The 14,211-nt window shown below is 51.1% G+C and overlaps 1 long non-coding RNA gene across 2 annotated transcripts in view; it reads left to right on the forward strand.

Annotated features, from left to right (window-relative positions):
* The first annotated feature begins 813 nt into the window (after window positions 1-813).
* Window positions 814-14,211, forward strand: part of LOC114701885 — a 48,144-nt gene continuing 34,746 nt past the window's right edge. Inside the window, exons 1-2 of one of the 2 annotated variants that reach the window (XR_003735889.2) lie at window positions 814-1,145; window positions 1,389-1,707. This is a non-coding gene — a long non-coding RNA (uncharacterized LOC114701885). Of the gene's footprint in view, window positions 1,146-1,275; window positions 1,708-14,211 lie in introns of those variants that run through there. The other variant, XR_005092797.1, reaches the window with a different exon arrangement.

Here is a 14,211-nt window from a genome sequence, read left to right on the forward strand (position 1 = left end):
TGGAGAATCAGGAGATGTCCTGTACACATTACAGAAAATGTGTGCTCACATTCATGTACCCCAGGGACCAGTACTTAGCTATGACCTTTTAGTGAGGATTTTAAGTTACTCTGAAGCGTCCTATAAGCTGCAAAGAATTGGATGCACCAGGGCTTGAAACCTATTCTGGCCTGAGAGGCAGCCAATCTATAGAAGGAAGCACCTGGAGGCAGGTTTTTTACTTCCTGCAACTAGACACCAGGTGCATTGGCCAGGAGTCATGGAGCGGCGACAGAGCCATCACTAACCTAGCAGCCATCCTCTGGTTCTCCAAGAGGTAGGAGGAGCTCAGAACCTTGAGATAGAGACCAGAGCTTCCATGATAAGGACAGCACAAGAGCAAAATGTCCGGGAAGGAGGCCAGGAAAGGGGAGGCACCTCTCTCATCCAAGTCCCTAGGTCCCCAAGTACTCCACGTGGGTGGGGGCATCTGACACACACTCACCCACGGGCCCACAGCCACATTCACTGGCTCATCCCTGCATCCCTGTGGGCGTCAGGCCTCCACGGGCCACGTCGCCGCCACCTGCTGCTGTAACCCCAGCACTGGGAAACCTGCATCACCATTTTCCCTCCATCCACCCTCTCCCAGGAGCAGGTCCCTGATGATACTCGGGTCCAGCCTGAGGCCACAGTCTTCCCGGCCCACTCCCCAGCAGCGACGTAGAGGTAGAGGGAGGAGCTCTGGCCAGCCACACCAGCCTTCCCCTCCCCCTCCCGAGCTCCCCTCCTCTCCCCCTTCGTTCCCCTCCCTGCTCTTCCCCTCCCCTCTGCCGCAGCCCAGCTCCTAGCGCGTCAGCGTGGGCTTCCCGGAGCGAGTCGCTAGGTAACAAGGCTGGCTCCGCAGACCCGGGCCAGGGAAGCCCGCGCGCGTCGTCAGCATCTGCGCCGCGGGGCGGGGGACGCACGGACCCTTCCCAATACGGGCCTGCAGCCCCCCTGAGCTGACTCGCGGTCCCCTCCCTGGATGTCTTAAGGGTGCTGTTGAGCTGCCCCTCCCCTGCGGGGACCCCGACGTCGCCGCCCCTTCCTTCTCCCCCACTGGTGCGCACCACTCTCCCCGCGGCCAGGTGGGCGACCCTCCGCTGCGGTTGCGGTGGCGGCTGGTAAGCTGCGATCTGGGGCGGGGGCGGGACTACGCCACCAGCGGGGCGGTTCGGGCCACCGCGGCCGGCCGACCGGCCATGTGCTAAAGTTTCTGGGGCTCGGCTGGCCGGCGGGTGCACGGCGCGGGGCGCAGAGCGCGGTGGGTGGGGCGCGCGGTGCTGCCCGCCCCTGGCCCCGCGGGGCGCAGCTCAGTGCGCTCTCATGCTTTCTTTCTCTCCTTTCCCGGGCGCTGCTGCCCTCAGAGATCTTCCCTCCCAGCCCAGGCGCGGGGCATGAAGAGCCCCCGGTATCGCCTGCGGACAACCCAGCCACGCTCACACCTCGCCAGCGGCTGACGGGGACATGAGCAGCACGATCGGGCTCCGGTGCTGGGCGACCAGCCTCAGCCGGCAGCGGCCAGTGGGTCCTTGCTGCTTGGGAGAATGAGGCAGGAACCCGCGGCCACCTCTCTCTCTTCCTTCTTCTCGCCTTCCTCTGGCTCCCGCGCCCCAGGCCCGGGCCAGGCTGTGGCTCTGCTGCGTGCCCTGCGCGCCCCCCACCTGCCTCCGGATGCTCTTCTCGGTAAGCCAGGCCCTTCTCCTCAGGAACAAAGCCCCTTCACTAGGCTCGGGGGCACCCTCTAAGCCCCCTCTCCATCCACCACCCAGTGCCTGGAATCTGTCCCCAAACCCTACCTGAGTCTGAACTGCCCAGGTACCTTCAAGACCTGGTGTTTTTCTGGGCTATCTGGGAGACAGCAGCGGGCTTGACATGCAGGCAAGCAAGAGACCTGTTTGGTCTAGATAACCATCTATGTGTGAAACCTGGATTCGGACTTAGTCACTTGGGGGACCATGATGTTTGGTGGGTGCCCAGGCATTGCTGAGTGGTGTGTCTTCAAACCACTCCAAGGTTCCCCTTCTCAGTATTTCAGAGAAGGAAACTGAGGCCCAGAGTGATTGGATGTGCTAATCAAGGTCACGAGGCGGAAATCAAGGTGCTCACCACCTCATCAAACTGACCCTTTTATCACAGACACGCCTGCCTCATTTCCTCCACTAGCTGCTTCCGTCTCCAGAGCCACTGCATGTGTGTGAAAATACTCCTTCCAATGACGGTTGAGATGGAATAGATTGCTAGTAGAATTGATTTTCCATTCACTCCTCCATCTAATGCTGCCAATGCTGATGTGTATGTTAACTGTGAAGCCTCCTCTTAGTTCAGTTGTGTGTGTGTGTGTGTGTGTGTGTGTGTGTGTGTGTGTGTGTGTTGGGGGGGTGGCGTCAATACGTTTTCCTTGTGCTTTCTTTCCGGGCTCTGTTTTCCAGGGCTCTTGGAGGATGGAGAAGGGTTTCAGTTACTCCCGTGTGTCCCCTTCTGTGCTGTGTGCCTCAACCAAGTTCAGCCTCACATGGCATCCTCAGCCTTACCCCTGGGCAAGACCCATCAGCAGCACCTGCGCTGGGTGTGCAAATATTGGAGATAGCTACCCCGCAGAAGCTGGGGGCTGATTCCACATGGCTGTAAGGCAGAGGCCACCTGGGTCCTGACTCATAGTTGCCATCGCTCTGTGTGTCAGCAGAACTTCACACTTCTTAGCCCGGAGGGAGAGGGCATGGACTGTGATACAGACGTGAGGCTTGCCCAGCTTCCCTGATAGGCAGCCTGTGACTCTTCCCATCCGTGCATGTAGGTAATCCTCACCAAGGAGGCCATGGGGAATCGTTTGGTCCTTGTCTGAGCACTTGTTTAAGAGGTTGAGTGTTTAAGTCTACACCATGTGGAAAGTGATGGTGCCGTGCAGGGGAAGCCCTTGTGCCACCGGGGCCTCAGTGTCTGTCAACAGAAGGATCAGGGCTGGGTTGGGTGATGTCTCAGTTCCCTCTCAGCTCCAGGACTCTGAGTATGAGAACTAGTGGGTCACAAGACTGAACCAGGGTGTGGGAGGCCCATCAGTCACAGACTGATGGACTGAATAGGTTGTTGATTTCCAGGAAGAGGACTCGGTGTTGAAAGAGCCGTCAGAGGCATGTTCAGCCAAAGGAGGTTATGCCCCTGCTTTAGTGGATTATTTATTGGGCAAAAACGTAGCGGCTATAAAATGTCCCAAGATGCCAGACTGGGGTTGTGGGATAGGTTAGGCATTTCAGTTGCAGAGATGACTTTGGCCCCTAAGAACTGATCAAATTCAGTGTATCACCGTGACACGCAGCAGGCTGGGAAGCAACATGGCTAACAAGCCTTGTGGCCCTCTGGAAGGAATCAGCTACACGTTGTAAGCGAATCTCAGCCTGAACCATCAATGTGAGTAACAACGGTCAGTAGTGGTTTGGTCTTACACCTCTACTCCCTGCTGGTGATGTTGGTGACAGGCGAGTCCACTGAGGGCACTCAGAGAGACGGTGACAAGAAAGGTGGTCAGCGAGGGTGTTCAGACCCTCACTTAACTCTGTTTCATTTGGGGCCGTTATTAGAGCTGAATGCATCAAGTTGACCTATGGGCTGTTAATGGGTTGTCATCAGCCTTTTAAAGATGTAGATTAATGAGCCTTTTAAAGCAGTACGGAATCCCAAATCAAATGGACACACGCCACCCTTTCCCAGAAACTCGGCTCCCAGCAGGGTTTGATGGCTATTTGAAATTCACAAAACTAGAGGAAAAAAGCTTCCTTTCTTTTTTGCATGCTTGTGGGGTCTGTGACGGGAAAATAATGCATCTTGGTGGTGTTATTAATCTCCCAGAATTGTGTGTTTTAGGTCCTCATGATTAACGGGTACAGTTTTGAATAAAAATGAATGCAGAGGAATGATCTTTATTATGTTACTCCTGAAGATGACAACGTAATTATGAAATAACGATTTTCAGATCATATATCATACTGCTAGCGCCTGAAACTGGATTACACAATACACCATTGATCCCCATTCTGATACTTAATTTTTAAGTCATCAGTTTTCTCACATCTTTGGGGCTTTTCCCTACAAATACATGCACAGCACTGTGAAAATGGACAATGCATTATAGATTCTTCCTTCTCAGTTTTTCTCAGTTAAACCCACTTCCTTTCTAGAAGATCTCAGAGGCTGGCCTCTGGTTAAAGTCCATCTGAGGTTCCTAGATTTCTGAGGGAGAGCAGAAGGATATGTATGGTGCATCCATAAAAGACAAGGTGAAGGCGGTTGCTCTGTGGGCTTACCCCAGCTAAGTGGGAGCGAGGCCATTGGCTTCTTTGGTGGTGGGGAGGTGCTCAGCTCTGGGAGGTCTCTGAAGTATTCCATTCCACAGTGATTGCCACTGAAGATGCTTGTATGGACAGAGAACATCAGGGTGTACAAGAAAAGGGAGAGGCCAAGAAACTAGAATTCATCTTTGTGTTAACATGGCTCTGTAGCTTGGGATAGCTTATTCCTGCTCTCTGGGTCTGGGCTCAACTCTGTGATGGGGCTTTATGTTTGTGTATAAACGTGTATGGTTAGTAACAAATGATGCCCTTCAACTCTAAACTCGAAGAATCCTTAGAGTTTGGCTACAGCTGGTTATTAATAGATCCAGAATGCTGTGTGCACTCAAGTTATGTAACGAGTTCAATTAGACATCCATATAAACAATGAAGACCCGGTCACTTTAAAAGATGCGTTTGTTACCTTAGGTCAAGTCTCAGTGCCCTGAGTACATGACGATGGAACTCCCATCCTGAAAGACACATGCCAGTTTCCCTCAGGGGCCTCCCTTGAACACATCTGAGAACATTAGAATGAGCCGTGACCCTGTCTGGGATCCATGTGGCAGGACACTCAAGAAGGGTTATATAATTTGGGTCAGTGGGGTAGGAAGAACATGACGCCCTAGCTGCAGAGCTTCAAAGTCAAGGGACTTGGGGATTTTGCCTCGTTCTCAGGCTATTCCTGGAAGGTAAGGAGGGAAGATTGTAATTACTGCTTGTCTTTGTTTTGAAAATGGAAAGTACTTAATTAGAGCCCTGAACTCAGTGGAAGGCTCAGAGTGGCTAGGCACAGTGGCTGGCTGTCTCTGCCAGCTTCTTCATGCAGTCAGACTTCCTGTGTCATGTAGGTAGGTAGCATGATGCCTGGGGGGTCAAGGCTTCCTGTTGAAGTCATTTTCACATAGAGTGAGGGAGAGCAGCCACCAGACCGTAAACATCTTGTCCCTTACAGAGCGGTCCTTGTCCACCTTGTGTGCTAGAGGAGGAAGCTGAGCCCAGAGTGCTGGTGAGTCTTCAAAACTTACAGAGGTATCAAAATGGCAGGACCTGGCGCGATGCTCAGAGTACAGTGAGAGGTTTTAAACCACCCCACGCTGTAGCTTATGTCCTCTGGTGCTGCAGAGTGTCTGCTAACCAAAGTGTGTCCTTCCTCCCAAATTTTTAAATAATGCCACTGTACTAAAAAAAGCATGTGGAAGAGTTGACGTGGAGACCATATGGAGTGATTCAGCTATTGATAGACTCCTGAATTCCTGAATTGTGTCCTTTTTTTTTTTTTTAGAAAGGGGGGGACATCAGATTTCTTTTAACCGCATAATATTGAGTCCATGTGTCCCCAAAGAGAGTCAGAACTAAGCCAGGTGTGACCTGAAAAAGGTTGCTGTTAGCTGTTCTTTGGGGACAGCTAAAATAACTCCACCAGGTTCCACATGCCCCTGGGGTTCCGTGGGAAGTGATAGGCAGGATGACACCCCAGTCCCTTTAGAAGGCACTGTGAGCCCATACCTGCTGACAAGGGACACGGAATAAAAATTACATAACAGAAACTTTCAAAGGTCGGTTTTTCCTCCCCGCCAGGGTGCCAGCGAGCTAATCCTCCCAAACACAAGCGGGAGATAGATGTGAGGCTTTCAAAGTTCACTCCCAGTGTTGAGGAAGCTTAGGACTTGGGGAGTGTACGTTCCAAAGGCTTTTAGGAGACAGGTGGGGCAGATGTCTAGGATGGCCTTGGAGGCTCCGCCAGGCTGGGGTCCTAATGATCTTTGCTGTTGGCTTTACAAAACTTCTTCAGATCAGCCCTCCTCAGGAGCCAAGACTTCCAGGTCCCATCTGCAGCCCACAATTTATGGAGAATAAAGAGAGATCACTAGAGTACACCGTAGCTGGCTATGTGGCTTTACATTCTAGGAATGAAAACTCATCCTAGTTATTTTCTCTAGCAGCTGAATGTCCAGTTCTGATGTCAGCTTTGCCTGTGTCTTCCTAGTGAAGTCTTAACAAATAGAACCCCTGCCCCCTTCCACCTCCTTTGGGCTGCCAAGCTGCTCTGGTGCCCAAAGCCTTAAGTTTCATCATAGGTGATTCATGAGGGTAGGTGGGGGAGCCAACAATGGGCTAGAAAACTTGATGGTGATTCATCTGTGACCTGTAAAATACCAGCAGCCTCCTGGCACTCAGCATGGAGTTTTTATTTGTGAGGATTCCCAGTGCTTGTTCCCAGTAAGACCTCCTAGAGAGTCCAAACTTTGAGAGAATGGATGGGTGCCTGGTAGCCTCAGTGAGATTTCTAGATGTGTGGCTATTAAAAAGTAGGATACAGAGGCATCAGAGTGTGTGAATGCTGGGAGTTTCCCAGGCCCTGGTAAGTTGATTTGATTCAACGTCATCACAGGATTCATTCAGCTAAGCCATTCTAGATGTTCGTGCTGTATGGCTTATGACAGATGTCAGTGGCTTTCTGGGGTTAAAGCCTACATTTACTCAAGACCCTCCCAATGGAGAGGTGTGTATTAGTGCTCGATGCGGTGACATGATGGAAACCCGAATCTCAAGGTCAGGAGGTGGTGTTTGAGGGGGTCGATGGCTTCCTAGTGGGGTTTGTTTCTTAATAATTTGATCTGCCGTGAGCCTGCTGTGTGCGCCTCATTTAGCATCAGGGAGCTAAGAAGCAAGTAGGGAATGCCCAGAGCATTTTCCCAGCAGTCCCTGATTCTCAGCCTGGATCTGCTAATATAATCTGGGGATCTCACCGATGGCACACGCTCCTCCGTCCAGCTGCGGAGAAGCCAGTGGAGTTCAGATTGGCCTTGACATGTCTCCACCCACTTGGGGTTCTCTGACTTCCTTAATTCAGAAAGTGGATGATAATGATGATCATTGTCTTCTAATGATGGAAAATGACAGCTCTCAGATTTTGAAGTAAAGCATCACGTGCGAGCTTCAAATGATTTGTGACTGTAGGGTCTCCCCTTTCGCTTGCTTTATTGACGACTTCTAAAGCAGTACGCCCTGCTCTGCAGTGCTAAAATCTGAATGTAGAAGTGCAAAGCCGACATCCCGGGCCTTCTGTCTGAAAAGCGAAAGTGGAAAAATCCACCTGCTTTCTGAAAAGGAGAGCTGGAGGCTTCTCCCCCGTCACTCTTCCTGACAAGATCAACATTGCCTCCATCCAGAAAGTCCCTGTGGGTGCAGCTGCAGCCTCCACACTCAGGCCCGCTCCAGGACACTCCCGTCACCTCCTAAGAGCTGCAGTGTCCATCTGTGCAGGCCTGGCACTATCTCCTCCACCAGTGGAATGCCCCACTCCAGTACTTACTGCCCGCTGACTGGACCACAGCATCTTCCTCCTCTCAGACACACGTCAGCTGTCAGCGTTTTTGCAGTAACTTAGCATGCACGCCGAGGCTACCGCGGCAGACACATACAGCTTCATTGTGTTGTGGGACATCACCCTTGCTCTTTGTTAGAGCCTGGAGGGCTTAGCTGCCACATGGGACCTGGAGGCAGGCTGGATGAGGGTGAGTGAGACTGGGGTGCGAGTTAGTGGTGTGCCTGTGAGCCCTGATTCTCTCTTGTCTCCACTAGGTGCCGCGGGAAAAGCCAACACTCCACTCTTGTTCTCCATTGGCTTCTGTAGCCATCTAGGCTGGGAGGCTGTCACTGTCCAGTGTCATTTTCCAAACGGGATCAGGTATCCGGTCTGTGCAGCCTCTGGAGAGCTTATTAAAATGCAGATTATTTGGCTTTGTCGCACATCTGTTGAATCAGAACCTCTGAGGGACCAATTGTGTTGTTTCGAACACAATTTCCGGGTCAGTGTCATCTCAATGAAATTCCAGGCTGCCACTTGTCACGGGTGTGGTCGCCAACGGCCGTTTCTGCTCCACATGTTCCTCCTGGGACAAGCTCCCATGCTTGGGATTGTCCCCTACTCCACTTCCCTCCACACCTCTGCCACCCTAGCACTGGTTCCCTCCCAGCCACACCCCCTGCTCCCTTTCTGCCCGCTACAGACACCCGTGGGACACCCTGTAGGCCCCTGTACTATCTGGGCCTGGATCTCACCTGCTCTCCCACTCCACTCCGGCCAGACTGGCTTTTTGGCCAGCCTTCAATCCACCCATTTGCCCAGGTGTGCCCTCTGAGAACCTTGGGCGAGTAGGGTCATCTGACAGGAACTGCCATCTTCTACTTTGTGAAAATCTGCAGAACCTTTTCTCTTGCACCCTTGGGATGAGCCTCGGCTTCTGGGGTCACCATCCCAGCTGAAGCTGACTTCAAAGTGGCTCTCTAATTTCCGGCATGGTGTTAGAGGATGACTCATCGCTACAAGGGCTGGATTGCCAGTGTGGCTCTAGAAGTGTCTTTCAGAAGGAGTTTCTAGAAATAGATTGTGTCTCTCTTTCACTAGACTATCTCTTCAGCTGCCTTAGACCCCGGTGGTCCCATCTTTGCTGGCTTTCCACACTCACAGGTTACCTGCTACATCCAGGCGCCATCGCAGGCCTTGGATAGATCTGAAGATTGAAGTCAGCGGTCTCTCTGGCTTTCATGCAGGTCAGCAGAGTCCCTCTCTGGCTTCTTTTATCTTAGGGGCCCTTTCGGTGCCTTGGTTGAGCAAGCTACACTCAGACTTGCCACTTGGTGGCCATCTCAGAGACTGAACTCAAAGGTGGTCTGAGCTTGTGATCGGGAAGAACAGAGTCTTTGGGGTGGAACATGGGGCTATCACATGAAACTAGGGTTTGGAGCTGGGAAGCTAGCCTACCCACTCAGCAGCAGGACATCCCCCCAAAGGCCACAGACACTTCTACCCTTCCACTCTCACACCTAATGCACATGCTTTTCCTTGACTTAAAAAGAAAAAGAAACTTCATTGTCTTGTGGTGTGCGTGTGCGTGTGCGTGTGGGTGTGCGTGTGTGTGTGTGTGTGTGTGTGTGTGTGTGTGTGTGTGTGTGTGTAAGCCAGAGGACAACCTCAGGTGACATTCTTCAGAAGCTATCCACTTTGTGTTTGGGGACATAGTTCTCTCATGTGGGAACCAGAGCTTGTTCATTAGACTAGTCTGGCTGGCCAGTGAGCTCCAGGGAGCTACCTGTCTCTGCCTCCCCAACGCTGGGATGACACGTTTGTGTCCCTATGCCTGGCTTTTTATGTGAGTGCTAAGGTCAAATCAGGTCCTCGTACTAAATGAGCAAATACTTTGCTGACTCAGCTATTACCCCAGCCCCTTAATTAGTATCTATCTATTGAATATAATGATAGGTTTTATTATGACACTTTTATACATGTACATCGTGTATTCTGTTCATATTTTTTTATCCTCAGTTCCTTCTCTTGCTTTTCATCTTTCCACTTCACCCTACCTCTCCTCAAGCTAGCTCCATTTATACTTTGATGTTGTGTGTATGTGCATTTAAATCTCGATTCCACATAGGAAAGAAAGCATGTAATATTTGTCTTTCTGAGTCTGGCTTATTTCACTTAGCAAGATGATCTCCAGTTCCATCCATTTTTCTCGCAAATGATGAAGTTTCATTCTTTATGGTTAAATAAAATTCTGATTTCTTTACCCTTTCCTTGGGCGAGGGGTATCTGAGCTGGTTCTATATCCCAGCTGTTGCGTGTGGAGCCACAGAAAGCAGGGGTGGAACATGTGTCTCTGTGGCACGTCAAATGTGAGTCCTTTGTGGACACAACCAGGATGAGCGGAGCCGCATCATCTGGATTTTCTCAGCGCTGGTCTTGTCCGGGGCTACCAACTTAGGAGTTGCGTTTTCTTTGCTTGTGCAGAGAGGCCAGAGGCAGGATGCTATGGAGGATGAAGGTAAATGAGGTGACACCTCCTTTCAACAAACTCAGGGGACATTTAGAGAAGCCTAATAAGTAATTACCTGTGGCTAGAATGGCTGGTGTGTCTGGAGAGGGAGAGAGGGAGAGTTTAGATTGTCTGGGGAGGATAAGAGATGAGCTGAGGTTTGTCAAGCAGAGAGGAAGTGGGAGAGGCATTTCTGGTTGGGGGGAAGTTGTAAGAGGCATTTCTGGAAGAGTGGAAGCCCAAGGGTTGAGGCAGGGGCAAGTGTACAGTAGGCGAAAGTGCTGGGCCAAGGGAGAGAAAGGCTGGGTCAGTCTTGCATTGATGGAAGTGGGTCTTGAACACCAGTGGAAGGGGTACTTCCCTCTCTTGTAGATGATGGGGAGCTGTAAGAGGTATCTGAGTAAGACTGTGGATTTAAAACAGTGTATGGTGTTGCCAATCCTGGATACTCTGTAACATAAGTATAGAACAGCAAAGGTGTGTGGACTGTTGAAGGAAACCCATTGCCCAGCAATGAACTTGGGGTCACCAGCACTGCCCCTCCCTCTGCACTGCTTATTCCCATTGGCTGATCTTCCAGGAAGGTCCTGCTGTCCAGACCCTGGCTCCATTGACCTTGCTGGGGTTTGCAGGGAAAGCCAGGTAGATGCTGGCTGCAGCCCTGGCTGCCCAGCTCTTGTGGACATTGGCCAACAGGAAATGGAGTGGGCAGTGTCCCAGCCTGATTCACTGAGCCATGGGGCTCCCCGTGTCTTTGCAAATGCATTTAGGATGCTTCTGGCCTGAAAACAGCCTCCCGGACCGACATCCACAGCTGAGAGAATCCAGGGCACCAGCATCCCGGAGCTCTGCCCTGGCAGTGGCCATGATAGGTGGAAAGAGAAAGTCAGTGTCCAAACCACTAAGTAAGCAGTTGATTTGAAGTAAACATGCTCAGCAAGGTGGGTGACTTTCGCAGAGTTGACTGGAAAGATAGGACAAGAAGAAGCATGTCTCAGGATCACAGGTGGTTACACTTGGCCTACCTCTATTATTTCCCTCCCTCCCTCCCTCCCTCCCTCCCTTCCTCCCTCCCCAGAAGCCTTCCTTACTAGCCAGTGGACAAATTGCTTAGCATTTTCTGGGGATTATGCCCCTGGCAGAGAGGCTTCTTCAAGACAGCCTGACAACCCTGCCATGCCAAGAGTAACAGGCATGTAAAGAGGTGCCCTCTGAAGGGTTTCCGCCCCTGCTGTGGACCTGGAGAAAGGAACACAGCCATAGTCAATCACAGGCCCCCTTACAGGTCAAGAAACCAAAGACCAGAGATGGGGAGAAAACAGCCCAAGGTGACACAGGAACTATGAAGAGAGGCGGGGACTCAGTCATTCTGCAGCCACCGTGGTTATTGAGGGTGGCTGGGGCTCAGAGCTGGCTTGCGTCCACCTGGAAATAGGCAGCTAAGCTCACGTGACCATGCTGCCCACGGGTCCTGGAACTCCCCTTCCTTCCCCTCCTCATGGATCTCACCCCTTCCTGGTTTCTGAAGCTTGGGTGGATTTTTAGGGCAAGCAAAGAGAAGAACTCAGTAACCAGTTATCAAAGCAGATTGCCAGAATCCCCATGTCTGGGAAGAGATGGGTTTGTGCTCTGTGTTGGAGCTCTGAGGGTATGGTATGTCTCAGGCTGCACCACCTGGCTCTGGGGCAGCCTTGCATCTGCCTATCAGAGCTCCTACACCAACCCTGAGATCCACCTGAATGATTTCTGGGCATCACCCTCAGAGGCTACCCTCCTTCTCCGGGTCCCTCTTCTCTGGGTCCCCAGTACCTGAGGACAAATTTGATGCACGCCTTTGGCGATTGCTGCTCACCAAATATGACTGAGTGAGAGGTGCTAGGCTTCATGGGCATCCCAGCTGGGCTTTCTCAGTGGCCTGACTTTCTGTACTGCCTTGTACCTTCTCAGACACGTCCTCCCGAGTTGGGGAACAGGGGGTGTCTGTTCAAAGCCTCGGGGCCTTCCCGGGCATAGCTGTACCTACAGTTTCCGCCCATCGAGTATCCAGCCCAGTGCTTCAGAACATGAAGAGGCTGTTTTGAGCCTTCTCAGGTTATTATCCCTAAACGTGGCCAATCTCTGTGGCGGGCCTGTTGGTTACTGCAGTTCTATGCAGAAGTAATCTACCAGATTCTAAATGGCACCTGTTTGCTGATGTTATTGATTTTAAAGAAAGGAGAGGAGAGTTGCTAAAACCCTGTCCCTGTGGGGTAGAAACCCCAAGAGAATTAAGGGTAGTAAGGTAGTTGTAAAAAAAAAAATATGATTGCCAGGCAGGCTTTTAGGATGGTTATGGTTAAGATTATTTTAGCTAAGATGTGATGGAACGTAACTTCTGTCTCAGCACTCGGGAGGGTGTAGGCAGGAATAGGGTTAGGAGTTCAAGGTCATCCATGGCTACAGAGTGAGTTTAAAGGCAGTCTGGGATACAGGAGACCCTGTCTCAGAAAATAAATAAACAAACAAACAAGTGAATGAAAAGGAAAACAGAAAGGACATTTTGAATGTCTTTCTTAGGCTTGCTTTTTCTGGGCGAGGACCTCCTGGCCACTTCCTAGATCCCCTTCCACTCGACTGATGGCTCCTCTACCTGAAGTCCCACATTTGGAATGACAGTTCCCCAGCAAGCGTCTTCACGCTGTCACAACCACTTCCAGGGCTCTGCACCTGTTGCCTGAAGCTGTTCGCAGGGAGAAAACCGGAGCCTTGCGCAGATCTGGGTTTAAGTCCAGTTGCATCCTCTCACTCTCAGTTTCTCGGACAATTCTCTGTAGCTCTTACGAGCACAGTTTTCTCCTCTGCAAATGGTGCGATAGCAATCACTGATGAGAGGCATAGGCTTTCTGTGTAGCTGCTTTGCAATAACAGCCATTGATGAGAGGCATAGGCTGTCTATGTAGCTGCTTGCCGTGGACACAGACCTGTGCTGGTTTAACCGTCAACCCTACACAACCTAGAATCACCTGAGAAGAGTGTCTTCATAAGGAATTGCTGAGATCAGGTTGACCTATGGGCATGTCTTTGGAGAACTGTCTTGATTGTTAATTGACATAGGTAGTTCTTGCTAGGGCCTCATGAGAGCTTGCACTCAGACTGAGGCTGGGGTTGGAACCGTCTGGAAGACATACATCCCTGGTACCCAGACTTAGAAGAGGTGCACAGCCCAAGGTGAGGGCTGGAAAGCAAGCAGCATGTGGATGGGGAGCCCCCCTCCTCCATCCCTCTGTGGCCACTCTGTGTTCCTTAGCATAGAGGCAGGCAGGATATTCCCACAGGTAACTGGTGTGTTGGGGTGGGGTGGGGTGGGGGTGAAGGACAGAAGCCTGCCAAGGATCTGCACCTTTTATGACAGTCATGGAAATCGTGTGGCATCACCTCTGATATATGGTTAGAAACAAGTCGCTAGTATTTGGAGAAAAAAAAGAGCAGGTAGACTCCATCTTTTGACTAGAATAGTTAGAAAGAATTGAAGCAGAATTTTTGGCTAAAATGGGGAGCTATGGTGATACACATGGCAGAGCATGTCACCAGAGCTCTGTAAACATCAGCGCTGTTGCCAGGATACTGCCCCTTCAGGTTACAGAGCTCTTGGTCCAGCCCAGGTACCAACCACCCTTCTCATCCCATCTCTTCATCTTTTTCCTCAGCCTATAGTCACATCTGTACTCTTCTAGGGCCTGAAGACTTTTGCCTTCATGGGTACCCCACCCCCTCTCATGTGTGTATGTTATGCTTTCATGTTTTAGATTGCATGTGTCTCGTGACACATGAGTTAATATAAAGAAGAATGTTCTAATGTGCTGAATTAACATGTTTTCTTCTACCCTAAAACTCGTGTGTGTGTGTGTGTGTGTGTGTGTGTGTGTGTGTGTGTGTGTGTGTGTGTGTTTACCTAGGAGTGCCAGATTTTTTTCTATTGATTTTATAAGAAATGGTACATGTGTGGGCACTGGGCGCTGTGCCTACCACATCGAATGGAGAGAGGAGTCACGACTGCCCTCTCT

The sequence above is a fragment of the Peromyscus leucopus genome, chromosome 14 (assembly GCF_004664715.2).
Source record: "Peromyscus leucopus breed LL Stock chromosome 14, UCI_PerLeu_2.1, whole genome shotgun sequence".
NCBI lineage: Eukaryota > Metazoa > Chordata > Mammalia > Rodentia > Cricetidae > Peromyscus > Peromyscus leucopus.